This window comes from Polyergus mexicanus, unplaced genomic scaffold (assembly GCF_030449975.1).
Source record: "Polyergus mexicanus isolate NDT 795.1 unplaced genomic scaffold, iyPolMexi1.0 SCAF_17, whole genome shotgun sequence".
Taxonomy (NCBI): domain Eukaryota; kingdom Metazoa; phylum Arthropoda; class Insecta; order Hymenoptera; family Formicidae; genus Polyergus; species Polyergus mexicanus.
In genome coordinates, this window is record NW_027223337.1 from 2321523 (window position 1) to 2330797 (window position 9275).

A 9275-nucleotide genomic window follows, 5' to 3' on the forward strand; every position below is an offset into this window, starting at 1 on the left:
TGATAGATCTTAAGAAAGAAAATCCGACATCTACATGGAAAACACTAAAAGAAATAATTAGAGGCGAACCAGGAGGTAACAGGGAAATAGAGAATATAGATTTTGAAATATTAGACAGCACTAAAGGATGCAATATAGCAGATAAATTTAATTTATATTATATACAAAGTATTAATAGTATAGTAAAATCTATAAATGGGAGTAAAACTGGAAATGCATGTAAAAGAATTATTTATGTTATTGAAAACGAGGGAATTATGGAAAATTTTGAAATGATTAGTATAGAGCATTTACAGGAAATTGTTATGGGACTACCGAAAAAGAAAGGTACAGAGGAGGGAATAACTAGCGATATATTAAAGGCAGCATTTTGCGTAATAAAAGAGCAATTTGTTGATATAATAAATAATTCTTTGAAGGAAGGTTGCTGTCCAAAAGGTTGGAAAACGTCTACAATAATACCGATTTCAAAAATAGAGAAAGCTAGAAAAGCAAGTGAATTGAGGCCTATAAATATGTTACCAATATTTGAAAAAATGTTAGAATTAGTAGTTAAAAAGAAAATTGAAACGTGTTTGGAAAATAATTGTATTATAACAGAACATCAGTCGGGCTTTAGAAAACAGTATTCGTGTGAAACAGCGATTCAAACAACATTCATTGATGAATGGAAATTGATAGTTAGTGAGGCAAAAATGGTAGGGGTAATTTTCATGGATCTTAAGCGAGCCTTTGGAACAATAGATAGAGAAAGATTATTAGAGAAATTATATCAATATGGAATTAGGGGAATGGTTATAGAATGGTTAAGATCATATTTAAAGGATAGAACACAGCAGGTTCAATTTAACAATAAATGGTCTAAATTAATGACCACAGAATATGGAGTACCGCAAGGATCTGTATTAGGACCTTTATTATTTATAGTACAATATATATAAATGATATAATAAAAATCTGTCCAGAAGGATGTAGTATAAAAATGTTTGCGGATGATACGTTAATATATGTAACTAGAGAAAGCAGCGCGGAATTAGAGGGCAAAATGAATATGGCATTTACTATAGTAGAAGAGTGGATTAATATAAATAAGTTAAAAATGAATGCAGGAAAAACGAAATATATGATTGTTAGAAGTATAAGCAAAGAACTGCGAGATAATATAACATTGAAATGTTTGGATGGAATTGAGATTGAACGTGTGGAAATAATAAAATACCTAAGCATAATTATTGACGATAGACTACGATTTAAGGACCACTGTGATTATATGCTAAAGAAAATAGGGAAAAAAACGAGTTTTTTTAATAGAATAGATAATTATATATCGTCATACACTAGATGTATTGTATATAAGACAATTATAGAACCTCACTTTGAGTATTGTGCGACGCTGTTAATTGATATGGGAGAAACACAGCTGAGTTAATTGCAAAAAGCACAAAACCGGGCCATGAGGATCATATTGCAATGTGATAAACATACCAAAGTGGAGCGTATGCTGCAAGCGTTGCAGTTTATGTCCATAAAACAGAGGCTATATTATAATGTGTGTATATTTATTTTTAAGATTTTAAGGAATATGTTACCGGAGCAATTAAGAAATAAATTAGAAATTGTGGAAAATGAGAGTGAAAGGCAAACACGACAAGCTGGGGATATTGCAATAAAATATCGCAGAACAAGGAGTGCGCAAAAGAGTATGTTTTACGAAGGAGTGAAAATGTATAACGCCTTGCCAGCTGAAATAAAACGGAATGAAAGAATTGTGCCGTTTAAGCGAATGATAAAGGAGTATATTGTAATTAATGTAAACTAGATTTGTATTACAAATAGCTGAGAAAGCTAATAAAGATCAATCAATCAATCAATCAAAAATCTCTCTCTTTCTCTCTCTCTCTCTCTCCCCCCTCCCTCCCTCTCTCTCTCTCTCCCTCCTCTCTCTCCCCCTCTCTCTTCCCCTCCCTCCCTCCCCCTCTCCTCCCTCCCTCCCTCCCACCCTCCCTCCCTCACTCTCTCTCTCTCTCTTCCTCTGTCTTTCTCTTTTACATCCTCGCGTGTAGCAAACAGCTGATCGCGCACACGCACTCTTTTTCTGTCTCTCTCTGTCTTTCTCTTTTACACCCATCGCGTGTAGCAAACAGCTGATCGCACACACGCACTCTCTCTCTCTCTCTCTCTCTCTCTCTCACTGATTCTTACCTTTTATGTAGTAATTCGTTGCCCTCATACGACTCAATAAGTAATACTTCCGTGTGACACAACGAGTAACTACCAAACTTTTTTTTCATTCACAAATTGTACCACTTATCGAACTTTCACGAATTAATCTACGCACTTTATCGATAAATTGAATTTATTAACGATTATAACGATTAATCATAATCTACCGATTAATTATTAAAATAACTCGAAGAAAGAAACGCGTTATTCGATACGGAGACTGCGCGACGACAACAAGCAAGTTATGTCGGTATTAGCGTTGCGGACTGCCGGCTGCCGAACGACTGAATGTATCTCATTACGCGTGATCGACGCGGATGCTATCATGTGTCCTGTGATCGGCTAAAGATCCTCCGACATTGTAAATCCGATAGTTAGAAAACATGAAACTATAAAATATGAAAATATAATAACATCGTTTTTTTTAAGAAATTCAGTTTATCGATAAAGTGCGTGGATTAATTCGTAAAAGTTTAATAAGTGGTACAATTTGTGAGTAAAAAAAAGTTTGCTAGTTACTTGTTGTATCACACGGAAATATTACTTATTGAGTCGTATGAGGGCAACGAATCTCTACATACAAGGTAAGAGTCAGTGAGTGAGTGAGAGAAAGAGAGACAACCAGTTCACGAACTGATCGCTTCTGGGATATATTCTTCAACCAAAGCGCACATGCAAAACGCATTTGATGGGAAATATTTCTTTCAACAACCAGTTCATGAATTGATCGCTTCTGGAATACATTCTTCAATCAAAGCGTACATGTAAAATGTTTTTGATGGGAAATATTTCTTTTGACAACCAGCTCACGAATTGATCGCTTCTGGGATATATTCTTTAACTAAACCGCACATGCAAAACGTATTTGGTGAGAAATATTTCTTTCAACAACCATCTCACGTATTGCCTCTGGCTAACTAACTACTGTGACACAATTACTATTGCAACGTAAATATAATTTTCAGCGAAATATACAAATAAGCAAAAGATTAATGATATTTTAATAAATTTGAAGTTATTATATACTATTACATATACACAAACATATACATACATATAGATAATATATAACACACATATAGTATGCTCGGATAAGAACGAGATGGACAAAGAAGAATGGGCAAAGTGAGAAAGAAGATATAAGTGTACCTGAGCAAGTGTCTGTACAAGTGCCAAAAGTAAGAAAAAAAAGGAAATATTTATATCTTTCTCGGTAGCAATACTTTATGCTCATTAATGTTTAATGACTAATGTGAATTATCAATCGATATATTGTTTTACAGCTATTTCTTCGCTTACTCATTCCTATTCTTTCTCTGTTTCTCTCTCTATCTCTCTCTGATTCTCTTCCTCTTTTTTTTGCCCACATCTGTCCATTTATTTATAATAAAAATACTATATGAGTATTAAACGTGCATCATATATAATGTATATGTTTATGTGTATAGAGTATTCATTCTAAATTCTATTTGAAGATCAATTTTATATTTCAATTTTTTATACAAAAGTCTTTATGTTGTTTTCTATTTAGGAATTGCTCTTTAAAGATATAATTTAAAAAAATAAATTTGGAATATTATATTTTTATATAATATTACATTATCATATTTATATTTTTGTGTAGACTGGACGGAAATAAAATTAAATAATATTTAGCAACATATAGTATACATTAAAACAATTCCTTCTAAAATTATGAAATATACTAATCTTTTGATCCTTATTTTTTTCAAAGAAAATCTGCGGGCAAAGATGGGCAAGCATCTCTCGAAAATTATATTTTCGTCCCATTATGTGGACGCACTATTAAAACCACACTACAAAAACATAACACTCATTTTTTAAATTCAACGCGTTATAACGCGTTATAACAGTTGAGCGTATTTCTGCGGTAATCTCTTGTTACGCGTATGTACACAATACGCGCGATTGAGTACTGCCGCGCACTGATATGATCGCGTGTGCCTGCCTGCATGTGTGTGTGCATGGTACAGTCGACTTATTCCCCGATATATACATACATACAAACTTACATACATGCATGCTACAAATATCGCGTAATAATAAAAACAAATGCGCATCTTTATAAACGAATATTCTCTAACCAAATAAAAAAATTATGTTCATATTGATTAAAATTAATTCGCTATATAAAACCATTATTCATAAATATTCTACGACAATACCCAGACAGCACAAAACATCCTCAGGATCATCCTGAATATGTCCAGGACGGTTCAGGACATTTGTAGGATGTTTTAAGATATTATTATAAATATATTTATAAAAATTTAATATGCATACATAATTATTTTTAGTTGTGTCGGCTATTTAATATAATTTAGAAATCTCAAGTATTATAATAAGTATTAATGTCCTATAAATGTCCAGTGGATAACCCCTGGATGTCCGTAGGATATATCTGCCCTGTCCATTATAATGGATGTCTTTTAGATTTCCAGAGGATATATACATGTGCAATTAATTGTTAACATTAATTTCGTTTAATATTAATAATTGAATTTGATGCGCACATTTTCATATATCCAAAATTATTATTTATTTAATATTTCATGAGAAATGTTACTGTTCGCAACATTCCAAAAACTTTACAAACAATAGTATTCAACCGCTAGTTCGTTTGTTTACCGCTATGCGACTCGCGAACTCGTATTTGAGATTTGGTCATGAGAATTATATAAAGCTTGCAAAGAGCAACTGACAGCAAATTACAAATGTAATTATTTTCTATCAGTTCAATTTCTGATGCAATCCCAACATAGGGAATTCAGATATTGGATCGTTTAGAAAATATTACACAACTCAAACCCGGGAGCCAAACCTAAAATATTCATGTACAGCACGAAAGCCTCAAATATTAAAGAACGGTAAACTATTTTTAATAGATTTTTAATATTGGCAGTAAATAACAAAACATAATTTTAATTTATATTTAAATTTTAAAATTTGTTCCTTGAAACATACGAAAAATATCCCTAACACATCCTATAAAAATCCTTAGGATGTTCCACAGGATCTCCCTGGATTCTCCAGAGGTTAATATACGGCTATCATTTACTCTTCCTCAGGACATCCAGAGGAGATCTGAGGATTACAATGGGATATCCTGAGGATATCCTACATATATGTCCTGGATGCCCTTTGGACGTCCTAAGGACATCCTTGTGCTGTCTGGGTAATTAAATTTCTAAATTTTTGCTTTAAAAAAAGTTTATTTTTTATAAATATAGGCAAGCTTATACAAATATGCAAATGTTTGGTAACATAAGAGGATAAAATATATCAAATTTTCTTTTCTCATTTATACAATATATTACTAAATATAACTATAAATAATAATAAATTGTCATAAAGATTATATGTATACATATATATATATATATATATATATATATATATATATATCATGCTCCTCGTACATTCGTTTACACCTTCATTCACGCTCTCTCTCTCTCTCTCTCTCTCTCTCTCTCTCTCTCTCTCTCTCTCTCTCTCTCTCTCTCTCTCTCTCTCTCTCTCTCTCTCTCTCTCTTTCTTTGCTCGTTCTTTTTATTGTATTCTTTCTTTTCCATTAGTATATTTTCTTATTTATTCGACTTTTATTCTTTTTATTCTCGCCTTCCTACATAATAATAATTATTAGTTTAATCATTAATTTATTCATCTTTATTTTATAGAATATAAATGAGATATTGTGTATTATAAATAGAAAAAGTAATTAATTATGTGTATTTTTGTATGTACATGTGTTGTATTTAATTATATTTAAATAGAAAAAGAAAATAACTTATTGTTATGTATCTCATTTATGCTTTATAAAATAAAAATAAATAAATAAATTTATTTATTTTCATGTAGGGAGGCGAGAATAGAAAGAATAACAGTTGAGCAAATAAAAGAATATAATAATGGGAATAAATGAATAAAAGAATATAATAATGAACAAGCAGAAAGAGAGAGAGAGAGAGAGAGAGAGAGAGAGAGAGAGAGAGAGAAGCGCGAGTGAATGCGTAAGTGAATATGCGAGAAGCATGAAGTTAAACGATACGCGATACGTAATAGATAGCGAGCGAGTGATTAGAAAGAGACAGAGCGTATGATCGAGAGAGAAAAGATACTGCAATAATGTTAGTGCGTACATGTATATTACTCTCACATCCATGAAAGAGACAAAGATGAAACGATTATATCTGTCCTTGTCATGTGAGATTACAGCTCCGTCTATCGCGACATCACGCAACTAATCTACTGCTCTGTTTTACCATTGAGCCTTGATCGCGCACACACACATATGCACGAAAGTCTTGCATCGTAAAACTCTTTTTTATAAAGCTTCTAAACTCATTTCTTTAAGTTCACTTATACTCTTTGATGAAATGCCGAGTGCGGGTTTACTGATTAGGCACATTCAGATTACAAATTTATTATATTAAGTAAATGTGATGACAGAATCCAATAACAAAACCGTAATTTTTTCATTTTTTTTTCACTTTTCATATGAAATTGTAAACTCCGCACTCTGTTATTATGTATACTTTAATTGTGGAAAAGGATTTGTTGCTATCTATAATTATCAAAAAGATTTTGCATTTTAACTAATATTCGTATTCTGTCGGTAAAAAAGCACAGTCAGACATCCTTTTAGGGGTAAAACCTACTTACCTATTTTGAATACTACTAAAACTATACTACTTCAATACTACTAAACACGAATATAATGTAAAAATCCGTTCTTTGAATTACTAGATTTTGACTTTGTGGATGTGCTTGAAGGATCCATGATCCCAGGCGATGTCATTGAAGCCCGAGGGAATAAGACGACCAATGATCCTTTTGAAACTTCAATTTCCAATATTAATAAAAGCAATGATTCTAAAAATATCACTCCGACCTTAGGGCATCCAGTGATCGATAAAAATCTATTGAGTTTTAAGATGTGAGTGTGTGGTGTATAACAAGTGTGTGAGTGTATAATCTATGGATGTGAGCGCTTGGATGTATAAGATATTTGTGAATTCGCATCAATGAAGAATATACATAGGTGCGCATGTGTACGTCAAATGTCAGCGTGTGTGCATGTAGCATACAAGTATATAAGCGCGTGAATGTATACGGGTGTGCGGCCATTTATTATCTAAAGCCATCCTAAATACATAATACTAATCAATATATAATATTTAATCAAATATGTATTTTAGAAAATTAGATTTTTTTCTTATTAAAAATCAATTAATTTCATTTAAATATGTGAACGATTTACTAATTTCTTCGTTACATGATATATTTTCTCGCATTCCTACAAATGAATATAAAGTCTGCAAGGTTTGGCTAGTAATATAACATTTAAAGCGTAGTAGTGTTCAATCAGTTTAATTTCTGATTATATCTGATATAAGCTCAACACCAGATTCAGAATATTAAACTGATTGAATTCAGTACGATAAAATATTTGTAAACTGTTTGTTTGAAGCACAAAAAGTAGGAGTTTAATTCTCATATAAATTATATATCTCGAGTTGTATGAATGAAATTTGTAACTATTTCCAAAATTTATTATTTATTTTATTAAGTTAAACCCCAATACTTTGTAAATATATTTACAATTGCAAATATTATTTCTCCAATTTAAAAATAAATTTACAGTCTTTTGATACTACATATTTATACCAGAGTTATAAGAAAATATATTATTACAGTAAAACAATACTGCTTTAATTAATATATATTTTTTTATTTAAATATATAAAAGTACTGGCATCCTAGTGAGAAATACCGATCAAAAAAACGTGTATTAGATGTCTATTAGACATCTATAAACATCTATAGACATCTAATAGCCGTGTTTTCGACTTGTGTTTTCTCACTGGGATAATATATATATTTTTATTCTTTCAGTATATTATTAACAAAAATTGTTTGATTTGTTCTAACAATATTTATTTTTTATCTTTGTATAATTTCTTTTCACTTAAATAATATTTTTTATAATTTAGATATTGTTTTTGATAAGAAGAATATATTCAATATTAAATATATTTACTAAATAAATATATTTTACTTAAGAAACTTAAAGATTTAACTATAAACAAAAATGTTATTAAAATTCACCGAATAAATAGATTTCTTGAATAAAATAATATTTTTTACAATCAAATTATTTTTTTTCTCAGTATGTAAAATATGAAATGTTTAATATAATGTTTAATCTTCGAGTATTTTACTCGAGTACTTTTTTATATGCAGTATATATAAATTTAAAAAAAATTAAAGCTGTGAGTAGTATAGCTATGAGAGTTCTAACTCAGGTCCTCTGAGGGGGGGTGAAGGATGACGTAACGCGGGGGGACCGCGGCGGTACGGTAGGCGCGGGGTCCGCGGCGGAACGGTTGGCGCGGGGTCCGCGGCGGAAAGGTTGGTGCAGGGTCCGCGGAGAAAGGGAAGGGGGACCGCGGCGGAACGGTAGGCGCGGGGGCCGCGGAGAGAGGGAGGGGGACCGCAGCGGAACGGTAGGCGCGGGGGCCGTGGAGAGGGGGGAGATAGCGCGAGGCGTCCGCGAGGTGTGAGAAAGATAGCGCTAATGATATTCTACGGGCGTGGGAGAAGGATAGCGCCAGGCTTCTATATGAGCGTAAGACAAGGATAGCGTTTGCATGCACGTTGGAAAAAGATGGCGCGAAGATATTGCATGCATGTGGGAAAAGGATAGCGCGAGGCATGCACTTGGGAGAGAGAGAGAGAGAGAGAGAGAGAGAGAGAGAGAGAGAGAGAGAAAGAGAGAGAGAGAGAGAGAGAGAGAGAGAGAGAGAGAGAGAGAGAGAGAGAGAGAGAGAGAGAGAGAGAGAGAGAGAGAGAGAGAGAGAGAGAGAGAGAGAGAGAGAGAGAGAGAGAGAGAGAGAGAGAGAGAGAGAGAGAGAGAGAGAGAGCGTTTGCATGCATGTCGGAAAAGGAAAGAAGAAGGTGCAGAAATAATCGACATATTTATTTAATATAATAATAATAATAAGTTTATTCAATACTTGTGTTTATAATAC